The 24,876-nt window shown below is 45.8% G+C and overlaps 1 protein-coding gene across 2 annotated transcripts in view; it reads right to left on the bottom strand.

The window, feature by feature from the left end:
* Positions 1 to 24,876, bottom strand: part of ZFHX3 (zinc finger homeobox 3) — a 665,450-nt gene that overhangs the window by 263,118 nt on the left and 377,456 nt on the right. For both annotated transcript variants that reach the window (XM_069793179.1, XM_069793180.1), the window contains one exon: positions 8,959 to 9,072. The gene's annotated coding sequence lies outside the window, so the exon portion shown is untranslated. The remainder of the gene's footprint in view (positions 1 to 8,958; positions 9,073 to 24,876) is intronic.

The following is a 24,876-nucleotide window of genomic DNA, read 5'->3' on the forward strand; positions in this document are numbered from 1 at the left end:
GCACGGAGGGGGCGCGCAGGCGCAGGTGGGCCCGTGAGCGGTGGGAGCTGGCGAAAAGCTCGCGCGGCCCTGGCAGGCCGGCTCTGGCCAGAAGCCATGAGCATCCTGACCGGGTGCTCTGGCAGGCAGCACCACGGGCAGCCTTGGGCCGGGCCGCCTGGCTTTGCCGTTGTAGCAGACACCGCACGGCCCTCCGGCAGTCCTTAGGGTCTCCATTGCTGACCTCAAGCGTTAGAAAGGGGGCTGAGCGCTCAATGATCCCGATACCATGTCTCTTGATACCTTTGGTACATGCCTTTCCCCAGAAAGACGGAAAACCAGAGGGACGAAGGTGAAAGGAACGCGACAGGGACGCTCCTGCAGTAGGAGTAGGGTTGGCTACGCCAGGAGCAAACTGGGCAAGTGTCACCTGCTGCGTGCACCACACACCGCGTGGGCCATCAGACGGTGGGCAGGCAAGCGGGAGATGGCTCCCGAGGATGGGGTCAGGATAGTCTTGCGATGGCTCCGACTCCAACCTTTACAGCAGCTTCAAGCTCCGTGGTCATTCCCGCCTCCCGGCCAGGGTGGACCTGCTCACGGGGAGGTGGGAAGAGCCCTGGCCGGAAAGGTCTGACCTGACTCTGCACCCGCACGTGCACAAACCAGGCGTGTGCAGGTCCCCACTGGAGAACGGGGGGTTTTTTGCAATCCAAGGCTCTTCCACATTCAAACAGCTTTCCTGTCTTCTCCAAGTCCTTCTTATTGCCCTTTATTTTGCTCTCCGCCTCCCTTTCTTGCAAATACATCGGTTCAAAAGTAAATCCTGAAAATGATGACTAAACCCACCAATCCCTCCTTACAGAAATAGTTTTCCACCTTCTTAAATCTTTTTGGAGGCGCATGGGAAAATAACCCTTGTATTTATGCAAATTTAAAAGTGGCGTGTGATGATGGAAACAAAACAGTGCTGGACTGCAGCCAAGGCATGGCACCGACGGGGCCTCTCAGCTGCTCGCCTCCCGATTCTTCGGGGGAAGCAGCTGTAGAGAAATGAAAATACAGAAGCCCCCGCGCACACCCGCCGCCGCCCGCGCACGCATTCCAGCACCCGTCACCTCGGAGGCGGCAGGACGCGGGCTCTGGCCAGGCACTGCCTGCAGCCGCTGCCCGAAGCACCCTGTCGTCCCCCACAAGCCTCCCTGTCCCGCTGTTCCCGATTCCCCTTTCAGGAATTTACAAACATTTTCCGCAGATCAATATCTGTATTGATTATTCATTGTGAGCGAGTCGTGTGTCTTTGGTGATCCAACCTGGCAGAGTGAGCAGCCAAAGGCTGCTGCAGTTACGGGGGGGAAAAAAAAAAGAAAAAAAAAATCCACAGAAGGCGAGAGGGACCCAGATCTTGCTGGGTTTGCCACTGCCAGCAACGGAGACGGATGGAGAGGAAGGAAGGAAGAAAACGGGAATGGCATGAAAAGGAATGAAGAGACGAGGGAGCTGAGGAGAGAAAGCGAGAGCAGGAAAAACAAAGTCACCGCTGGAGAACTGGTGCCGGGGCACGCCGGCAGCCTGGAGAGATTCCCAGCCTCGCGCTCGCCGTTCTGCACACAGATGCGGTGGACTTATTGCTCCGGGAGCGAAAAGTGACTCACGGTTTTGGTATCTGCTACGTAAGAGCTTTGGGGGGATTCCTTGGCTGGCTGACAGAAAGGGAAGAAAGCAGCAGCAGTGAGGTAAAACGCGATCCCTTCCTCCTGCCTTCCTGGGAATACGCGTCGCCCGGGCTGGCTGGAGCAGCTCGCTGCTCGCTTATGATATGCAAAAGGAGAATAATTAAAAGCGCCAGCATCACTTGCAAAGTGAGTAAACACAAAGCCTTTCAAAACATGCTCTTCAGCTAATGAGAAGCTGTAATTTCTTATACTTAAAGGCAAAAAAGACACTGATGAGACTCAGTGGAGTGTGTGTGCATGCGCGCCTGCGTGTGTGTGCATGTGTTTGTAGATATGAGAGAATCAGTTAATTGTTGATGATGTTTAGAAAAGGGATTATGAGAAAAGACACTGAAATGATGACAGGGAACATCTTGGATCAGAGCCAAAGAAATAAAATAATCAAGGACAATCAAGCCTGCAGCTCCGGAGAAAGCGCCGACTGTTCTGCCGGGGACTTGGAAGGAATTTCCCCGCGCTGCCGAGCTGCAGCTGGAATACGTGCTTGGCACCAGGAGGGAGAACTGCAAGGAGCAGTTTGCTTGGAGCATGAAACAACAGAAGAGAGAACTATGGAGCTGTGCTATAATTCAGAGGTTAAACAGCTTTGTCTGCTTATGTGTCAGATGGAGACTCGTTTTTTGCCCACATCTGACCTGCTCTCTGAAAATGCAACTTCTGAAATCCTCTGAATACAAGCAGAAGCTGACAATTCTCCATACGCCTCTCCAGAACTGCTGTGACGTTATGAAAACAAAGAAAAGGGAGCTTGAGGAATTAAGCTCTCCTGTGGCTGCAGGACCTGATGGACCTGACCATGGGAACTGGCTCTGGAATCAATTCTTCCTCAATTCTGGAAATCGGAAACGCCTTACTCCGGGTGGGGGGTTGCAGCTCGCTGCCTCCAAACACACAGGAAAGGTGACAGTCATCGGGAATACCAAGAGCAAGCTTTCCTTCCCACCTGGGCATCTGATTGCTGTCCTGAACGAATGGATTTTAATAAATGTTGGCTTTCTCTTGGGCTGAGGTTGGGTGGGGAGAGAGGATAGAGGGAAATTTAAACCATCTTGCGACTGCTATGTTGTAAGTGATCTACAAAAATGCCATCTCTTTGTTTTGGATGTTAAACTCCGTCTTACTTCATTGTTGCTGAATTTTGGCACGTTACACTCTGGGCTTCTCCAGCAGCAGAAACACATGGTCTATTAAAGTGGGAATCTTTGGGGACGCGGAGGCAGAGAAACAAGCCAATCATACATGGCTTTTCCACATTTCTCGTTTTTCAGCATTTGCAGAAAGCTTTTCGGATGGTATGTATGTGTGTGTGCGCCAGGGAGGGCGGGAGGGGGAGAGGGGGTGCGCGAGAGGGGGAGCGAGCGCATGGCAGGAGCAGGCACGATGTTGGGGTATGTCTGTCATGGACGCAGCGCGCGGTCCGTGCTGCCAGGCAGACACCCCTTCCCCTGCGCCGGGGCTCTGCCGAGCCTGCTCAGACCTGAGCTGAATGTTAAACGCAGAGGACTAGATTAGCATACTAACCAAGTCGTGTCAACCCCCGGCAATCAGCAAATGGCCATCTCCTCGCTACAGCCGGTGCGGCAGAGCCTGCCAGACGCTTAACCGTGTCCTTTGTCAGGTCACTTTTTATGTTTGTGTTTAGCTTTTGTTTTCCAATCAGACCCTAGAAATTCATTAACAAGAATGAAAGGCAGAGATGCAAAAACCCATAATGAAAACAAATGATCTATTGAAACGGTGCTCAGGCTGAAAGGAGGGGTCTCTCAGCGCTGGGACCAGAGGAGAAGAAAATCCTGCAGCCTGGAAAATGCCTGGACACATGCATGTCCTTTCCTGTGCCAAGGCTCCAAGGAGACGGTTGCTACAAAGCCAGTGGTCTGCGTAAGGATGTTGTAGCATTGTCTTTACGGAGCCTCAAAGAAATGCCAGCAACCGGCCAAAAAGAGAAGTCGTCATTGTTCCTGCCCTGGCTGCTGCTAATATCGTAATTACTGCTGCTGCTACTAGACGGGCTTTAATGAGAAAAAAAGTTTCTGTGCCTGTAAACGTGAACTTTTCAAATGATTTGCGTTCATTCACGTCATTCCTCCTGTTCTGAAACAGCAGCAGCGGTCCTGCAGCTGAAGAGCGAGGGCAGCCCCCGAAGGGAGGGCACGCCGTCCGCGCGCGCTGCAGGTGACACCGGGGACCAGGCGCTGCCTCCACGCCCCGCAGCTCCAGCACGCAGCCGGGCCAGCTGCAGGGATGCTAGACCTGGTGCGGCAGGCGGTTCAGATGTCTTCGTCTCCTGTGCTATTTCTTAAACGAATTATTTCACGAATGTTAATGTCCCCTAAACTGTCATGTGGTTGTGGAGAATAAAAAGATTTAATCCAAGCACGGCCTTTTTATCAGGATCTATCAAATAAGGGAAAACTTGAAACAATCTGTGGTGTATGATTTTGATTTTTAAATGTTGTGTGGGGGCTTTAAATATCAGAGAGGCATAGCTCACATATTTGTCAGGCTGATATCCTGGATTTTTAGGCAAATACGAACGTGGAGAGGAGGAGTACGTGATCAGCCCCAAAGCCCCCCGTGCAGTCTGAGTGTGCAAGTCTGGGAGGTCAAACCCGGGGACGGAGCCTGCCTGCACAGCCCGGGGGTCTGCGCCTGCTGCTCACGTCCAAGGGCAGGAGCCTGAATGCAGCAGCATCCCTGAATGTGTGTCACTGTCACAGGATTTTTCTGAGCTCTGAGAGTCTGCGTAATTTAAACTTCTGGGAAGCAGGAATGTTAGCAGGGGAAAAGGAAAATGTGTTTCAGCCCCCGTTGTCATTTTGTCCTTCACTCTTAACTGCAGGCTGGGTGATAGGGGCAAAGGCTCTTGGGTTCCGCGTGTCTCTAGTGAGGTATCTCCACTAATTCCAGCTGATTTACTCCAGCTGAGAACCTATAGCTTAAATGTTTTAAAGATAGATAACTTAAAAGATTTTATCTGTTGAAAAAATTGGAAGAAAATCTCTCATGCATTTCAACACCTGCCATACGTCCACATCTTCCAGTAAGGAAAACAACAAGCAAATTGGCTAATGTTTACAGAAACCTCTCTAATTTATACATGGTAAGGACATGCTGGATAATCTTACTCAGTATAGTTTAATCTACCTTCACAATTCGATAAACAACCTGAAACCATTAAGAATCTTCCAAATTTATCGTAGACTACAACCAGTCCTTACCATTAAACTTTAAATTGTAAACACTGCAAATAGTGGTGAAATGTTTGCTGCTTGCTAGGGATTCCTACTGACCACAGTTGGGCTATTTATGATGTGGGACCAGAGGGTTTTGGAGCCACTGAAATAAAACCATATTTTCACAGTAGCTTCTGAAAGAGCCTTGTGCCAGTCAAAAAAAAAAAAAAAAAAAAAGAGAAAAAAGTATTTTGGGAAATCACACGAGAACTGTCTATCATATATGCCAGCATATCACCCAGGTAATGAACTACAAATACATTCCCACTGCTTTTTCAGTCTTGAAATAAAATAGAGGAAAGTTACTAAAAATATGTTACATTCTTATGCTAGAAGATCAAGACATACTGAAACTGAGAACAAACCTGGAAAAATCTTAGCAAATAGAAAGGCTACAGCTTTGGGGGGGGAATCTCTTAGTTGAGATGTTCATCAGTAATTAAGGATGTTTCTCACCTCCTCAATGAACAGAACAGACTTTAGGCAGTACCTGCCAACCCCAGAAACAAACAAGGATTTTCCAGCCTTTTCTTTGCTGTCAGTAAAACCTGCAATTCAGAGCGTGTGCTCCACTGCCTGACTGCAAAATAAGCCCGTCTCCCCGAAGGAGAAAGCTGCAGTGCAAATGTTATTTGCCCTCTGATATGGAAGCACGAATGTCTCTGGATGTAGCAGCTCCCATGGCCACAAACCAAACCAGTCCCATGGCCACAAACCAAACCAGCCCGGCAGAGGCGAACCCGGCTGCCAACCAGCCCCTGTCCTCCCTCCGGACGGGGGGACGCTGCGTGCCCTGGGATTTTCCCTGGGTGCGTCCACACCAAGTGCTTTAAGTGCAGCTGGGCCGGTGCCACGGCAGCAAGACAGAGGATTTAGAGTGCAGGATCTGATAGGAACTTCAGTGGGCTGATGTAGTGCCCTACAAAACAAGAATATTCCTACCAAGCTTCTCCTCTGACCTGGAACCTTTGAAGGCAGGCTCTGTTACTCCTTGTTTGTTCCAGCAGGTGTTAAAAAGAAATCCCAGTGATATGAAAGAATGTGACTTGCCAGCTTCAGAAAATGAGAGTTCTGGGTGTTATTAACAAATGCCCCTTGTACTCTGAAATACAGTGTTGGTCATACGTTCTCCGCTTTCTTCGCACTTACTGAAGAGCAATTAGCCAATAAACAGGTTATTATAATAATATCCTATAATAAAATCTACGACAACTATAGCAGCAATATGAACAATGGCATTTTCCTCACCACGCGAGGTTGAAATCAAAGCCTTCAGTTTAATAACCAAGTCTATTCTAGATCCAAAGGGAAAACTAAGATTAGCATGGAGAAGAACGTTCCTTTTTACAAGAGAAGGTAACGGAGCTGTATTCTACTGACACTGCTCGGTCTTCACAGAACTAAAATTGTTGATTTTCCTTCCTGCAGCTGGTTAAAGATTTGGGTCTCTTCTGGAGGCAAGTGAGCCTCACGGTATCTTGCCCTTCGGTAAAATAAAATTGTACCAGCTGTACAATTTTTAAAAGTTACAATTCTGCTAAACAAATGTCAGTTTTCACATGGACGTTTAGAAGTACTATTTTCCTCTTAAGGCTTTCTCCTTGCCAAACTTTAGTCTAACTGTTCAGTGCTTATGTAGCTTAGAAATATTTCTTAGTAACAGAAATTTGTACTCCTGCATCGTTATCCTGAAATACATCACAGTTTTGCTTAAACTGAAAACCCATCTCAGGAGGAAAATCACTGCTTGAAAATGAAAGTTTCTAACAATTAAGAGAAAGCTAAAAAACAGTGGATACAGTGAAAATGGATATGTACCCTGGATTCTAGCAACTATACAACTTCTACACGTTTGTCCTACAAATAAATTAAATATAATAATATTGTGATTATCAGTAAAACCATGGCCACAGCTACCCGCTTGCTTAGTGCTGTTTGTGCATACCTAGCTACTATAAACTAAACAGGCTTCTATCTTATTTCCACTTGTGTGAAGTATTTCCCTACTAATCCCGTACGGCTTGCTTTTCGCCATGTGCACTTGTCTCTTCAACAGAGTTAAACCTGCAGTTTAAATTAACTAAGATGCTCAAGCCAACCATCCACAAAGTTAACCGATACGTTCACTGGCCACCTTTATATTGTTTCACCCATATACCAGTGTCTGTTTGGTTTGGGTTTGTTTCACTTTCTCACAGTCCCATCTTCCCACTCTATGGCCAAGCTGATGAAGTTGTGAGGTTGGGGGATTTCCTGAGCATACTGCTACTTTTTCTGCCACAGTCTTTAATGAAAACAGTAAACAGATTGGTCCCAAAATGGATTCCATTTGTAGATGTTGGATGTCTTTAAAGAATACTTACAATTTACATTAAAACAAAATTAGTCAAGACATAATAGCATGGGAAAAGTCACAATCAACCGCACGTGTTATCTCTCCAAAACATTTCAAAATTTCTCCATTTCAGCCTCCTTTATCTTCCTTTCTCTTCCACCTCTCTTACCTTTCCCATCTTTCCCTCTCATTCTCAGACCAAAGTCAAGAATATTGACCTCAGGGAGGGTGGGATTTCAGTGTTAATATTCCTCACCCAAATCTTTGGATTCAGTCTACAACATCTGAAGAACATCATGCATCCCTCCCCCCCAAAGTATACCAAGGCCTGAAAAGTTTCCTGACTAAATGGGAAAAAGTAGATGCTTTCCTCAGGATCCCCTGAGATATTAAGAGCACAAAGAGAATGAATGTCTTCGCCCATCACAGAATTTCCCAAGGTTTCCATTTAATTTATGTCTGATGATTCTCAAGAAATTGAAGTGTGCACTCACGTTGTAAACAAAATACTTCAGATAAAAACATATGAAGAAAGCAAGAGAGAAAGCTTCCTTAAAGGATAAAAAAAACCTTAAAAGCAAATACAGGAAAAAATCTAACTCCAAACTTACACTTCTCATTTTTTCATCTAGATAGAGGATACTGATGAGTATTTTTTGAAGTCTACCATTAATCTTTCTATTGCTATCGATATTACACAAGGTTAGTTTGATATTACAGAGTATCCCAGATATTATGAATGACTTTATAATGGCTCAAGATATACAGATATATTAAAACTAGGTACTTTACAGAGACTCAGTGAATTCTGGTTACATAAAAATTAATTCTGAATGAAATTACTACATCTGGACAACAGTTACTTTTTCAGTGCCAAATCTAATGGTGGAGAGACTAGTAGGAAGAGAGGGGATATTTTTTCCCGCATTCAGGAAGATGTTTTTTTCTGCCAGCACATCATTTACCATAGTTTTGGGAAACTGAATATCCAACAATTGAAACAGACCATCCGAATATGATTTACTTTCAACAATTCACATACAAAATGAAACAGGCCAGGAGTCTCGTTATTTTCTCTTCGTTCCTTATCCCCATTTGACTATGACAGAAATTCAAGGGACAGTTTTCCTGCTAAGAAGATTAAGCCAAGGGCACTAATCATTTGGCCTGTTCTTTAATGACAGAAACTAACAGTTAGGGTCAACATAAATAATTAAATAACAGAGCCCTGATGGTTCCTCAACAGCCCACAAAGAACTATAGCCTGACAAGGTATTAGCTTGCAGACATCTGGAGGAAAAAAAAAAAAATCTATGGATTGTCTTGTTCAAAAAACACCTTTTCATTCATCTTACTGCACTGAAAATAAGATGAGCCAACATTACTGACCAGCAAGCCAGGTGCTAAGAAATACTTCATGCAGACAGCATTTATAAAAAACCATAGAGCCATTAGAAGAAAGAGCAAGCAAACACTGCTGTTCACCAGAAAGGCAGAGGGTAAGTGACACAAAGAACTCTCAAATCTCTGCCCAAGAACAGCATGGTTGTATTACATGTAATCACATCTCTTTTAATCCATGTTATTTACATTACACATCCCGGGAGGGCTACCAACACAAAAATCACTTCTACAAGGCTTAAGAAAATTAGGTCATAGAAGATCTCCCTACCTCAGGATGGAAATGCGGAGCTGATGTCACAAGATTCAGTGCCAACGAGTGGAACAGGGGAGATGGTTCCTATTCAGACCAGAAGTTGTTGGTACAAACTCTCCAGATCAATGCCTGCAAATGAAAGAACATGAAGTATATAAAGAATCCTGAAGAATTTGGAATAATGCAGCAAAAAAACCCAGAAGTTTGTTTACAGCATGGAGTTGTTAATATTTTTTATCTGTGTTCAGCTCCAACTCAGTCAACATTCCCAACAATTCTACTTCTCCTGCAACTGAAAGCTGACCTGTAGCATCTTTATATAACAGGTACATTTTTGCATTCAACAAAACAGACAGCTGCACTTTCCAGTGCACTTTCCAGCTTCCTGGCTTAATATAGAAAAGACTGTATCACCGACATTTAGATGGCCTTGCCAATGGAAAACCTACAAGTTTATCTGTACCATAGACTCTGACTCGTCCATTAGCAAAGATGGAAGTTCTGTGGTCTTATTTTTCTGTTTTAACCACTGCAGCTCAGTACTGTTTCTCACGTAACAAGCAGGGGAGTAGATGTATAAGGAAGGAAAACAAACACAATGAAGAGTTAGGAGAAACAGTTGGATTCATGAGAAGCCTTCTGCTTCCCAAAGAAAAGCACCACCTTCCATGCACAGCTTGGCATCCAAATGGATGTGTGATGCAACCGATGTCAGGAGGTCTCCAGGATGGGAACTCTTCCATTCCGGTGGTGGTTCTTGTTACAGTCACACCTCTGCAGCTGTCAGGAATTTACGAATAGGAATTACAGAAGCCTAGTGAAATACTGTTTGCCTCTCCCCAATTCGTTACTCTGTCTACGTTCTACACTTGAATGCATTTTACCATTTTCTTTCTTGGCAAGAGTCTTGTCTGACTACTTGAATACCAGCCTCGGTCTTGGATTGAATCTGACAGGGAGAAAAAGCACACAGAACTCTCGCATGGGCCTGGGAGAGAAATCCTGGCCGGCTGATGGTTATATCATTACGGGGTCGCTCTGCAGCCAAGACTGCAACCTGCCAGTCTGCAAATCCAGGTCACGGGCAGAGATAATGATGCCTCCTTCTCACCCTGACTTAGGGAGCTTTAGCCTGAAAGTGAGTGGTGCACAACACAACTGTGGGACACGAACGTGTGTGAGACACAACAGGTGAAAGGCTAAAATGGCATGGATTCAAAGCTTGAAACATAAACAACAGAAAAAGGAAGCTATTTGAAATAAAAAAGATACCTTCAGAAAAATGGAAGTTGTTTCCAAACAATGAAAATAGAAAAGGACATAAATCTAGCAAGCTAAATGCAAAACCATGATAAGGCAAGCCAAAACAGGTCCGAAAGAACAATTGTTAAGAGTTATGAGAGCTAATAAAAACTTTTTGAACACAAAAGCAGGAAACCTGTCAGTCACCTAGCTCAGCTGATAGATGATCAAGGCATAAAGGGAGGAATTAAGAAAGATAAGGACACAGCAGCAAAATTAAATTAATTCTTTGCACTGATGTTCACTATGGAGGAGGTCAGGAAGGTTCATATGCCAGAGCAACAAATCGCCAGAGGCAGACAGTACTCCCTCAAGAGTTTTAAAAGAGCTCAAATATGAAATAGCTGAACTTTCTTTCTTCCTTTGTGTCAGAGGATCGGAAGGTGACAAATCTTTAAAACAGGCTTTAGGAGCGATCATGGGAATTAGAGACCAGAATGTCACATTTCCACAACAGGCAAAATGGTAGAAAACTGTCGGACCGATCTGAATTAGCAGAGATGAGTAAACACGGTGCCTTGGGGAGGAGTCTCAAAGCCAAGAGCAGAGTTTATACATATAGATCTGAGTTGTCTGATGGAGGAAACAGCCCTGCTAATACGGGAGATTTGGTCTGATATAGTGGAATTAGATTTTCCAAAAGCTTTTCTAGAACATCCCTCACTAAAGGTTCTTAAGGAAACTAAACTGTCATGGAGTAAGGAGGATTAATCTTCCTGTGAATTCCCAATAAAAAAGATAGGGAAAAAAGCGTACAAACACAACGTTAGCAAGGGATGGGAGCAGAAATTCTGCGCTGCTTCAGTATACTCATAAATAACCTGGAAAGAGGAGATAGTAAAGTGACACACAGATAATGACGTTAACACGCAGAGTTTTTCAGCAAAGTCAAGTTTAAAACTAACTGAGAAGAGTTCCTGAAAAACCACACGGAGTTCAGTGACTAGGAGATAAGATGCAAGTGCATGTCCCTGGCTGAAGTGGATCCTCGTTTTAACCAGGCATTTTAAATCTGCCTTTTTTTAAAGACAGATACTTCCTTGCTTTAGTAAATGGGTTGGCTAGGGGAACAACTTGATACCAGTGCCATTTGGACTACTGGGAGAGGAAAAGCTAAGTCTCAAGTCTGCTTTTTCTTTTCTTCACATGGAATAGCATCCTGCATCCTTGGGGAATCCTTAGAGGAAGAGCAGAGAAACAGAAAGCTAAAGCTTCTCATTTTGGCCATATAACAGGATTAATTACTTGGACTTTGGCAGGTATTTTGAGGATAGATTCCCCCAGCCTCTGCAGCGGTACTGGAGCTGAGACAACAGTTCTATTGCTGCTACCAGGTTTGTTACAGGAGAATACATGACCCTACCCGCTCACAGATTAGACGAAGGAAGAAATTTTTTTTTTTTTTCTTTTTTCTTGAAGGCTCTGCCATGGATGGGAGAAATCCCTCTCGGCTTTGGGAAAATGGGGAGCAAACACCTCCCACCTTGGGGAATCATCCCCAAACCCGATCGCGAGGTGGAGGACATCCCTTTTGCCGTTCTGGGCTAGACTCCGACGGGAAAGGGTTGCTGAAGTCGCTCTCCCCCTGCCCGGGAGCGCACCTGTGAATGGCACTGGGCGCGGAGGCCGGCGTGGCTCGCTGCCCCGCTCCCGGTGCCAGCCCGGGGGGCAGAGGCCACGTCCCCTGGCCCTGCCGCGGGGGGCGAGGGGAGGTGGAGGCTGCGGCTCCTCCAGCACCCAGGCTCTGCGGGAGACGTGCTCGCGGCTGAACTTCTGGGGCTCCCGCTCGCCTCCCGCAGCCGGCGGGGCGGGGTGGGGGCAGAAGGAGAGGAACGGCTCTGCCCCAGATTATCTGGTTCCAGAAAGGGGGCTCCGGTGGCGAGGAGGCTCGTCCCTCTGCCCGGCCTCGTCCGTTCCTCTCCGGGCGCTCGGGATTGACACGGGAATCCCTTTTGCCCGGCTGCGACTGACAGGGAGCTTTCTCCTTCAGCAGCTGCCTCGATTTTACAGCAGCTGAGTTACTCTACGGCAAATAAAGAGCATCCGACAATGCCTACACTAAATTAAACCGGAGACCTCCTCGCCGGCACAGAAACAAAGCGCGTGGCGAGGAGCCGGGGCGCGGGGGCGAGGGGGAGCGGCCGGGCGGTTGCCCAGACGCCTGCCCACCCGGGGCAGCAATGCGGGCAGCACCCTTCCCTGCCTTTGTGCGGGGCTGCGGGGCACCGCGCTGAAAGGCGCGCGCGCTCGTTTTGTCCCGCCGCGTGCCCACATACTGAGGCTGCTTGTTTTCGTGTGATCGCAATTAGCACCGTGCTAAATTCCTCGTGCCCCGCGCTAATTCAGGAGGATGGGTATGTCACACCCGGCCAAGAATTACAGCCGGCCGCCGCCGAGACGGGTGCATGCCTACCCTTTCATTAAGCTTTTGTTTCAAAAGAGAGGGCTCGAGGACTCTCCTTTTTTGTCAGAAATACCCGTGGAAGCGCTGGAGGGTGCAGAGGCCGCGCGGTTTGGCCTAAAGGATGCCTGTGCGTGTGAATGAGCAGCGAGGCGAGGGATTGGTGCCGCGCTCCCTGATCCGCCATGGCTAACCGGCAAATTTAGAAAAATCCACTATCTCCAAGCGCTGGGAACCCAGAGCTGCATCAGTGCTGCAAAGCTGGCGCAGGGCGCTGCGCACGCGCTGCAGGAACGGAGCAGGGAGCGCATCCCCTCCCGCCCCACACCGTAAACGAGTCGCAGGGTTACGAGCCAGGACGAAGCACCCAAGTGATCGCTGTACCGACCGTCCCTCCCCGCTTCGCGTCTCTGGACGGCTACAATCAAACCGAATATTCTCGGGGCAGGGCTGTGCCCAGATTGCACTTGTCTGACCACATGCATTGTCCTTCCGAAAACCTGAGATGAAAACGGAGAAAAAATAATTGGTTCCATTAATACCCTGTGTCCCATGGACTCTGCAATCCAGCAGCCACTCCTGTACACAGGCAGCTCCCAGTGGAACCATCTTCTCCCCGTGTAAAGGAGCAGCCGCTGGAGGGAGGGAGGGTCCCCCAGCGACCCGCTCGCCCCCGTGCCCTGGGTCTGCAGGGGCTGCGTGTCCCCCTGCAGACCCAGCCACGCTGGGTGAGGAACACACGCTCCTTGCCTTCTTCTTTTCTTCAGCTGTCATTTGAACATCGCTCTCGTACGAGCCGGGGATGCCACCATGAAGGCCAAAACACCATCCACAAATTCCGTCTGTTAAGCCGGTGACGTTCCTAACGTTTTTGGGTGGTGATTCCCATGTGCTTGGTGATGGCCGGCATCTGACACAGACTCAGCAGTTTGGCTTTTGAAGGACACTTAGCTCTCCTAAAACTGGCCTGTCTGTAGTATCCAACACCATTGTAACCTGTACAGACAGGCTATTGTAAAACCTCAGTAATTCACGCTGATTACATGGAGAATGTTGTGAATTACTGAATTTCTCAGGTTAGCAGTACCAGAGCAAACTGTTCAAAAACACAGAATAATGCTTCGCAAAATGCAGTTTGACTTATTTTCTTAATTGTAGGTTGATTCCTATTCACAAATTATGAACTATATTATGTAGTTGGCAAAATAACAATAAAACTTTAGCAATCCCAGAGGGATTTTTGTTTTGTTTTGTTTTTTACACTCCATCGCTTATGTAGGTAGGCATACACATGACTGGACCCGTGTCCCCACGTAACCGACACACAGACATAGAAGTGCCATCGATTTCAGTGCACAGCCTCGCTCCACGCAGCAAATGAAGTCATTTTATCGAGTGCTGGGATTGCTTTGTGAGGAACTGTGGAAGAGACACAGATCCTCCGTGTAAAGGCTGAGGCACACCAGGACCCAGCCAGGTACAAGTACGCTGCTCTGCTTGCTGGAGTCCTCTCCCAAATGGCGCTCTCTGATCGGGGGGACTCCTCTGGGTCGCATCCTGCTCTGCTTCCTGACAGCACTCTGATGGCTTGGAAAGAGGACGGACCGACAGACAGCGACTGACTGCCGAAGGGAAAGAGATGCTGTTGCACCTCAGGGAGGAAAGCCGCCAGTACAACACTGCAGCAGGATATCTCATTATTAAGTTTTAAATCCTGGTTTTTATCCCTTAGTGTGCATAGCTAATGGGGCCTGAGCTATAGAGAGCAGGCTGGGTGTGCATTCAACTTCCAGAACTGGGCATTTGATTTGTAATTGTTTTTCAATGATTGTATCTTTTTCCGTGTTATTGCTTTACATGGCTAGGTTTTGTACAATATTGAAGATCAATAAAAATGCATGAAAAAATGTTTTCCCACCCTCCTTAAAAGTTAAATAATCTTGTTAGGATTCCAGCACCACTGTTTTAAATCAGTTAGCCTATGTTTTCCTTCCCGCGCTCTAGGACAGCTGTGGGTTATCTGCACGAGCCCCGGCTGCAAGAACCGGTGCTGGGGTTTGGTTGAGGGTGACCAGCAGGTGCTGCCAGAAAAGCCCGTGTCCCCAGTCCAACAAAGCACGTAGCTGCCTGCTTTAGGGCACTGCTACTTCAAGCAAGTCCAAGGTAATATAACCTCTATTGCCACAGACTCTATGGCTTACAAGGAGGAGCGCAGACCAAGGAGGAAAAGTGACTTTTCCCCAGTTATTCGGGAAGCCCATGGCAGGAGGAGCCGGTGCTCCTTGCCAGGATAACGCGTCTCACGGGGCTCTGATGTCCTTCTGCACAGCTTGTCAGTACCAAAGAAAGCAAGCACGCTCACAGACTTACAGAGTGTCACCAGCATTGCTTTTTTTTTGTTTCCTTACATGTTGTCCTGGTTTCAGCTGGGATAGTTAATTTTCTTTCTAGTAGCTGGTATAGTGCTATGTTTTGGGTTCAGTATGAGAAGAATGTTGATAACACTGATGTTTTCAGTTGTTGCTAAATAGTGTTTATACCAAGTCAAAGATTTTTCAGCTTCTCATGCCCAGCCAGCAAGAAGGCTGGAGGGGCACAAGGAGTTGGGAGGGGACACAGCCAGGACAGCTGACCCAAACTGGCCAGAGGGGTATTCCATACCAGATGACATCATGCCCAGTATATAAACTGGGGGGAGATGGCCTGGGTGGATCACTGCTCAGGAACTAACCGGGCATTGGTCGGTGAGTGGTGAGCAATTACATTGTGCATCACTTGTTTTGTATATTCCAATTCTTATTGTCATTTTATTATTGTTACTATTATCCTTATTAGTTTTTTCCTTTCTGTTCTAATAAACTGTTCTTATCTCAACCCATGAGTTTTACTTTTTTTTTTTCCCCACCCCAATTCTCTCCCCCATCCCACTGCAGGCAGGGGAAAAGTGAGCGAGCGGCTGCATGGAGCTTAGTTACCAGCTGGGGTTAAACCACGACACATATACAACAAACCCAAGTAGAATAAAAGTAGAAAAAAAACCCACAACAACCTCTTTACTCTCAACTCCAGATTAGGATTGGGATATAGATGCTACATGAGGTAATGAGCATGATGAGATGAGAACAGGGGAGCTACTTAAAGAGATTAAGGGATTCACTGCAGTGTAATTGAAAGGACCAATAGCCTCATTGTGGCCATTAATAGCTAAAGGAAAAGGAGCCCAATCTTGCTGCAGCATTAAGCAGCGAAACCAGCCAGAGGTAACAGTGTCCAGAGAATGGTACAACTGGACAAAAGGCAGGAAACTCACAGTTACACGCAACACCCCAGCACTGGGTCACACTGACCCACGTGAGCCTTTGTACAACCCCATCAGATTTGGATACAGAGAGATTAAATGACTGCTTAGTTCTGGTTTGATGACTGATCAAAAAAACTGGAGCCTGAAAGAAGTTTCATATTAAATGGAAACATTTATATTCCTGAAACAAACCTAAAAAATATGGTTGGTTGATAAGAATATTTTGTTTGATGCAAGCAAAATCTTTAATTTCAGGCTGTGGGGTTTCTGTTTTAAAAGTTCTGTTTTGAAGGAGAACCTTTTTAAACAAAACAGAGACAACATTTTCATTTTTCTAGTTTTTCTAAAATACCTTTGCTTTTGTTCAACCTTCTGTCAATTTAATGTTGCTTTGCAAACTTTAAAATATTTTTCAGAAAACAAATTATTCCCTTGTATGGCCTGGGTCACTGCGTGAGACTTTGTACCCACAGTTATGCAGGGAGAGGTGATCTGCTTTCCACGCGCTTTTTGTGGAGAACTTTCCCTTCACGTTAAGTTGTGGCAATAGAAGTATAGCTGGCCGTTAGCATCTTATTTACAAATATGATGCATATCCAAATTCACAACACTCACGTGAGGAAAAACTAAACCTTAGCATACACGACGCGCACACACAGCGTCGTACCCCGCTGCGATGGGATTTTGACGGTGGGGCACTGCCCTGCCCAGCCCTCGGTGCCCCCACGAGGAGGGACCCCCTTCCCTCAGACCCCATCTCTCTGGCTGCCTGGAAGGAGCTTTCCGCAGATGGGTGTTAGATCACCGCGGATTTATAACGTTGCACACGTTTTGCCAAAGCCCCGTCTGGTATAAACACACACACGTCTCTTAAAGTTAACATCATTTTGTCACGTTAGCCTGCTGATAGATCTGGCTCCACAGTTTTGAATTCTTCAGGAATTAAAGCCTTACATAAACATATCATTTAACTTTATTACAGTATAATAATGATTTTTAAATAACTTTGTAATATGTTCTATAATCTTTTTTTAAAGTGCATATTACTGTACTGTCACAGTTTCATTCACTCTGTAACAGCCCAGTCAAAGCAACAGATACGAAGGTAAACACAACTGAAAAGGTACAGAGTGCTAAGTGGCCCCTTTCCCAGGTTTATAAGTTGCTTTTCCAAACTGCCAGCTGCTCTGTAGACAAGCCATACTAATTGTCGGACAATTTGTGTATTCTTAAACTAAAATATTTTTCAGTTAAAGCAATGCATAAATTATTTATTCATTTGTATTTGCATTTAAATAGTTGAAAAATGTCCAAATTAACTGCTTTGAAAATTGTTCCAAAATTTCCCCCTAGGCTGTGACCTTGTGGCCAAGTTTAATCTCAAAGCAAACTGAAAGAAGGGTTTATAACTAAAACGTCAAATGGCTCTGAATGTGCTTTGCTTCAGAGAATCAACTTACTCTGTTGCAAACTCAGCTAAGTGTTCAGTTTGAGGCCTAAAGCTTCAAACATGGGTTTTCCACCAAGTTGCCCAAATCTAGTGTTGACAACTCAAGGTTTTGTTGGAGAGGTTTCGTCTCATGGTACTTGTGGCTTCCTTAAAGCCCCTGCTTGCAGGCTCACCTAATAACGTAAGAAGCTCAGCCTTCAGTTTAAAAAGCATTTCTAATGCTCACAGTTGTGAAAAGCAGAGTGTGTTAGAAACCAGAATACAAATGAAAATAGAAACTACATTAGTTTTAATAATCTATACATAATTGTGTCAAATCTGAGACTTAGGGAGCCCAACTCCTGGCCATGACAGCTTTATTATTTCACATCACCTCTGACCCTACAACCACTTCTGCACCCAAAGCCAGAGTGTGGCACCTCAAAGCACCAGGCTGATGCCCCAGCCTGACCACTGAACTCAAAAGCCAAACATCATTTCGTTATGGTTCCTATGGTAAGTTCCTTCATGGAAATGGCTCTTCCTTCTTCCTTTGTCATAAATCCAGTTCCTGCAAACGTGCAGAAGATCGATTCATTACACTTTCCCTCGCAAGGAGAACTGCTGAGAAGGAAGGGGGGAAGCACAGGCACCACTCTAAGATCTCAGCCAGGAGAAAAATGTCAGGAACCAGCAAGGAAGGTGGTTTCCTGACATGTGTCCTGATACCAGTCTTCCCAACATGCCCTCAAGATGAGGGCGAGCTCCTGTGCTCATGACTATGTTCCTTTCAGGAACAGAATGAAGAAAACAGATATATATATAAAAGAGAACTCTTAAGTGTACAGAAGAGGACAAAAGTCAGAAGACTTCAGCTGTCACACCTTCAGTGGAATAGACACATAACTAAAGAAGTAGCCAAGAGGTTTGTTTTATTCGACATTTATTTAATAGTAAAATTCAGTCTGTCGAAGTCAAGAAAGCAGGATGTACTTGGGTTTGGGGTCCCTAATAGAGTAACCAACTTGACACTTCACCTGTGAGCATCTGCTCTTTGAGTGGCTCTTGAAGTCTGCAGACTTCCAAGATGGGGAATACCTCTGGATTTTGGCCCCACATTAGTCTGAACTCTAGAACGGGTTCATGGCATGCTATGAAAAATCTCACATGTCCTTGCTGGACCTCTGGGCAGGGATGTCAGCCCACCAAGCCCTGAGTGCGTATCTGGCTGTGCAGACTCCTTGCGTCCGCCTGTGTCGCACCGTTTCGGGTGGTGGGTTCAGCACAGGAGAAGGAGCTGTCGCTGCCGGGGGCTGTGCTGTCACTGCGCTGGAATACACGAACCACCTCACATTGCACATTACAATAGATCAGTAAATGTGTTGCTGAAACAGGGGTGAAAAGGAGCTGTCATGCTGTGCACAGTATAATTGCTATTTCTTTTATATGATTATAAGAGTGTGTGATTCTTTAATAAAACCTTAGAGAAAAGATCCCAAGTCCTCCCCCTCCCCAAATACTCACATGTCAATTTATATAAAACAAAACCAATTTACTAACAAATGCAAAAATATTAAAACAGAGACCTAAAAAGCACATTAGGCATTTCAGCTACCTGTAAATAAGTACCAGTTTAAAAACTGAAGACAGAAAAAAGTATTAAATGCCAATCAGAAATACATGAACTGACTGGTAATTTCTCTGGCACAGAAGCTTGGCAGGAAGAAAGCAAGCAGAAGTACTGGACAATCCCAACGGATGGCACTTGGGGACAGCATTAAAAGACTATCAAAGCCTCCACTGCTACTTGAGCTCCTTCTCATTGCAAGGTCTCTGGGTCAGAGCCCTCCGCAAACTAAAATCTCCATTCCAATCTCTTCCCCTGGCTTAGGGGCAGTGCATGCTGGAAACACAGAAAATAAAAAGATTTTGTCAAGGAATGAGTCAGAGTTGGGACAGAGGGTGGGGTGGCAGAGGGGAGCAGCACTCTGCAATGAGAAGCCCTTAAACTCCTCCCAGAGGAAGCCTGCAGCACATGCATATCTGAAGATAAGGTTACCTCACCTTCCCCCTCGCTCCTTCCCAGAGCAGCGCTAAACTAACGAACACTGGCTACCTGCCTAACTGCTTTTCCCTCCTTCCCTCTGAAGCCATTTATTGGTCTCATTGTAAGATTCTCCAATTCTTGTGTTTCTTCCACCCATGGCTTCAGCTCCCCGCACAGCCGTGTGAATTGGCTGACGGACCGTCTGTGTCCTTACATCAACAGCAGCAGCAGCAGGGGTATCGCGGTACAAAAGCAGGCACCAAGAGCCAAGATTATGTCTTCGGTATCTCGCCGGCTCATGCAGTGCGTATATATCTTCTGTAAATAACCCTCAGTTTTCACATGGATTATTTAGACTTTCTGATGAAACTGCAGAAATGTCAATGCGGCGCCTGAGCGCCCAATCAGGCAGCGGCTCCCTGACCCCTGCCCTCCTCCTCTCCAGCATGACTGCTATTATCTTCAAGGGGAAAAACCCTCCTTGTCTCTCGTTATACCTTTTTTATGATCTAGGATTCTGTTAATAATGACTCCATGTTACATAAAACAGATACATTAATGTCACCGAGTCCCAAAAGTACTGAATCAAGCTGACTCCTTCAGAAAGGAAAAAAGTAATAGATATAAGCAAGGGAAAGCCTTAATAAGAGCGAGATCCTAAGGACAGGAAGAGCTCCACCAGATCGCTTTCTCCTTCCTATTTGAAATGGGGTATTTAAAGGGCCATGCGGCTAGAGAAGATCAGAGTCGTGGCAAGATGACTGTGAACACGCCATCAAAGCGAGCAAATCAAACATGTGATTTTAGGTGGTGCTGCAAAGGCATGCTCAGCCTGTTACACTTGTGTGCTCCGGTCCCAGTTGCTAATGGGGAAAGGAGATGGAGAGGCTAGGCAGCCCAGCAACCTGGCACTCACCTTTCATCTCCGGAATAAAAATGCTGGCTTAGACCAACAGCTTTGGAGAAATAAGTTGCCTGAACCGGAGGAAAAAGTAGACAACCCATTTGACCTATGCATAAGGCTGGGGCTATTTTTATTCCTCTACAGCTGGAGCAGATGTTACAATTAAAAGCAACACCCAGTGACTGTTAGTGCTTGACAAATATTAAAATAGAACAAAATCTTTAATCAGAGGTATGAAGATATTTAGTGGCAAAACTATTAGTACCTGAAAGCTTCAGAAAAGAAAACCCAGAATAGTCTGGCCAAGCCATCTGCTATAGAATATAATGCAGAAGAGTACTGTGATCAGAAAGAAACATTGGCAGTGCTCACACAGATACATGGTACACATCTGGGTGTCAAAAACCCTGTGAATTACATCCAGGGGACATGAAAATGGATTAACAAATTTGTAAGTAGTCACAAGTAGTTAAAGGAAAGAAAAATTACATTAAAAACTAAGTCATGTTTGCTGAATCTTGTTTGGCTGAGCATCGGGGGTTTTTCCACCAGCTATAGCCATAGCAGATATTTTGATTCCCACCTTGATGAATCTGGGAAAGGGTAAACTCTTAAGGCCGAGGTAAGGCGCATAAACAGATGCAGCATCTTTTATAGAGTGGCACCCACTAACACGTAAGGCTGAATTTGGCCCAGTGAAAGTGTGAGGAGAAAATGAGGGGCCCTATGGAGCCCTGGCTTGGTGCTCCAGAAAGGTGAAATCAGGGCAGGAAAATAACATTAACCATGATGAGTGCAACTTCCAGAACAACTCAGGAGTTACCTCGTGTTCCTATGTAACAAACAGGGGAAAATCTAAATTAATGGTAAAGGTCCGAGCGACAGACTTTTGTTTCCTTCTTTCACCTGGCCTGCTGAGCCTGGAGACCACAGCATGCTGCTCTCTTTGGAGACGAGGAAGAAGTTCCTATATACAACAGGCTATATATGTAGTGGGTGAGCTGGTAACCAAGTAAAGCCAGTAACACACAAAACATGAGACTGTTGAGTGAGAGAAAGGAAAAAAGGGAAAATGAGAGAGTAGAAGGTTACTCCTTAGGAAACCTTCTTTGGGCTCCATCAATACATCAACTTCTACCGGTCTGTACTGTAACAGAAAATACCTCTCACAACAGACAGAGCTTGTGGAACAGCCCTGTACCAGGGCTCAAGTGTCATTTAGACTCATCTGTACAAACAAATCCAAATTCAACTCCCCTGACAGAGATCCCCCAGAGTATTAGATCTATTAAAATTTGTATTTTGCAATTACTTCAGTTTACTTTGCTTCTTTTCTAGGTTTTATGCTAAATTACATGGATGGGGGATCAAGCTTCACTTAAAAAAAAAATCTATTTTTTCTGGGTTGTGCCACTGTTAGAACAAATTTTAAATCATGTGATACAATCATCATCATTTTGATTGATAGGCTCACTTTAGACCAGCCTGTGTGTGTTTAATAGAGCAAAATCTGACTTAATCTACTAATTTCTAATTTAACATAAATAAAGTACATGACACATTAGCCATTTTTCTTAATTCACTACTGTAAGATGCTCAAACAGTGATGAGGTTTGTGTTTACACAGCATACCATAATACAGTGGCTACCACCAATTCCTTCCATTTCTTTGGGTGAAAAAGTTAACATCTCTGTGTCTCTGTTCCTAATTCATAAAACGGACATACCAATTTTGATCTCAGAAGTGGCAGGAGGATTAATTTGTGAACAACCGAAAGTATAATGTAAGTGCTAGGTGCAATTATTTTAAGTGCTAAATACCTCACGACGATGGCAGATAGGAGTAAGACAGCAATGAGACTGCAATTCTGGGGTTTTTTTTCATTATTGTATAGACAATGCTAGCCCTCAAAGTATGCCAGGCATTTTCCAGATCAGAAGAAAACGTGAGCCCTACTCTGAGAGTGCCTAATCTAAAAAGTCAAAGATGAAAAGAGGGAAAGGAACTCAGGATACAAAGGAATCTATGTAGTGACAGGTCCCAGCCTGTTATTTTAATTAAAAATATGCTAAATCCTTCTTTTTGCCTCTTTCAGCCCTCTCATCCAGGCTCTAAGCTTCAATTCCAGTGTCCGCATAACCCTGCCTAATCATCCAAGGCTCCCCCCACATAAAGGAGCTCTTTGGAGCCCGGGTCAGTACAGGAATGGGGTACGCAGCAGAGTGCGGCAGCAGGTGGGATGACAGACCCCAAAGACTGGAAATCCAACAGATCCAGCCCAAACGTGTTTCCAGAGAGCCATGTATGTCCTACCAACAGGGGCCCTTGAATTCAGAGGCTTCTTGCAACTTACAGGGGGTAAATTGAAGAAAAAGCCCACAACACCGGGTCCCCCTTCACCTGCACCTGCATACGTGTGTCGCTTGAGAAATGCATCCACTGCACTACACACAGTCTCCTTTCTCAGAGGACCCTGGCGTGTCCTCAGAAGGACCATCAAATCCTCTGAGCCAAATACCTAAAAATTATACTTTTGCAATTATTAGAGAGCGAGCCGGCAGTGTCGTGCTAGTTTAAATCTTCCAAGAGTTTTACCAAGGATTAGAGATCCCACCTGCCCCCTTCCCGACGCCTTCTAGTCCTTCCCGTCGGCTTGCCCCCAAACCCGAGGCAAACGACGCCCGGTGCAGCTGACTGCTCCGCTCCCCCACTGCCCCCGGAGCCCAATGGATATTCCTTCAGATGTCTAACAAGCGTTGAACACAACTGAGGTTTAGAGAGAGACAGAAATCAATACCGCAGCTTCCACTAGTCACGCTGAGGGATTAGCCGTCCCAAGGAAAAGCACAGACGGTTGAATAGGAGAATCATGACTCCGAATAACGCAAGAGGTTTATGAAGCTGGAAAGCAGCCTTTGGCCTTGATAACCTCCAGCTGGCCTGGAAGACAAGCAGGCGGTGGAAACACACGCTCATAGCATCCTCCCCTTCGGCATCAGCGGGGGCAGGAGCCGGCCCCAGCGCACCCACTGCGGCACGCTGGGGAGGCACTGCAAGGCAGCAGGCAGGGGACCGCCCGGGTCCGCGCCGTCACGCTGGGCACGGCACGGCCATCGGTGTTTTCCAGACCTCCGCTGCAGCTGGGCGACGTGTTTCAGCTCTGGAGCTTGAAGGGGAGCGACCCCGACAGCAACAAATGCCAGGAAAGGCAGGTGGCGTGGGTGAGATGCAAAGGCAAGCGCTGAACCCTTTAACTGTGAACCAGGTCCATCACAGTGTGAAAGGAGAGGTAGAAGACATGGAAAACTGCTCGGTTCATACCGTAGCCAAAGGAGGCCCCACAAACCTCTAATAACAAGAGACGGGATCCTGTGTCACTGCTAACAAGTACCTCTGTCTTAAGAAATCCAAATCCTCTTTGATCTGGGAACCCTGCAAGACCCATCTATTTTTGATGGGCAGAGGCAGAGTTAAGACAAGCACTCAAATAGCAAAGTCATTTTTAGCTTAAGCTAACATCATATAATTTTCTGTGGTTTTATGAGTTGAGGACTTGTTGCTCCCTATTGCTCTCGCTTTTATTGTTTGGTTGCTGTGTTAGGACTCCAAAAGCTGCAGACGTGAGTTTTTCTTTGTCTTTAAATTGCCACAGGTGAGAAAACAGGGACTACAGAGAAGAGGAAGGGGGAAGCAATGTTCAGAAGGCATTCAAGGTTTAATGAGGCACCGGTAACATATTTGCATAGTTTGAGAGAGGTCTTTAATGACCTCTGAAGGTTCCAACATTTCTGAAGTTTACAGCGCAGCATAAGGTTTCTGGGAACACCGAATGAATAAATGCTCTCAAACTCGCTCCTAGAGCCCACACAATCACAGAGTCGCAGTTTGTTTCACTGCCCAGGAAGCATCATTGATTGTCCGTGGGACTTGCAATGTCATTCTGTGAAAGCAGATGAGTTCTTTACAATCCAGATTTCACCCACAGTGAGAGAAAGAGCAATAAGACAACAGAGGTGTAGGAGAGCAGATGAAGTTCAAGTAATATGCAGAAAAATGCCTCAAGGTAATTTTCAGTCACAAGCCTCTATAAAGGACTATTTCTTTTTTTATTTAGCTTTCTGTTTTTTTTTCAAGTGAATTAACACAGGGGGGAAAATGGTGTCAGTACTTCTCAATATAGGAGCTGAACAGTTACAGCACAATAGAAGATTAGCAAGATGCCCTCTTATACATATCTTCCTGAAAATAAGCCCCATTCATGACCTGAACACTTCTATTATTTCATTTCCCCCAACTAGTCGCATTCATCTCTCCTGATGTCCAACAACTGAACCTAAAGATGATGTGGAACCACATACTGCCAAAGATGCTCACACAGCTTCCCTCTGCATTTCAGAATGCTCACTGGTCCACTAATACTACAATTTATTTACCATAACTGAAGTTCAAATCCATGACCTAGAGCAGGTCTGTACCCTGTTGCCTGGTCATGTAGGACTGTCAGAGAACAAGCTCTGAACTTCAGCCCAAAGCTTCAGAGCTGCTTCA

The sequence above is a fragment of the Haliaeetus albicilla genome, chromosome 10, assembly GCF_947461875.1.
Source record: "Haliaeetus albicilla chromosome 10, bHalAlb1.1, whole genome shotgun sequence".
Lineage (NCBI taxonomy): Eukaryota > Metazoa > Chordata > Aves > Accipitriformes > Accipitridae > Haliaeetus > Haliaeetus albicilla.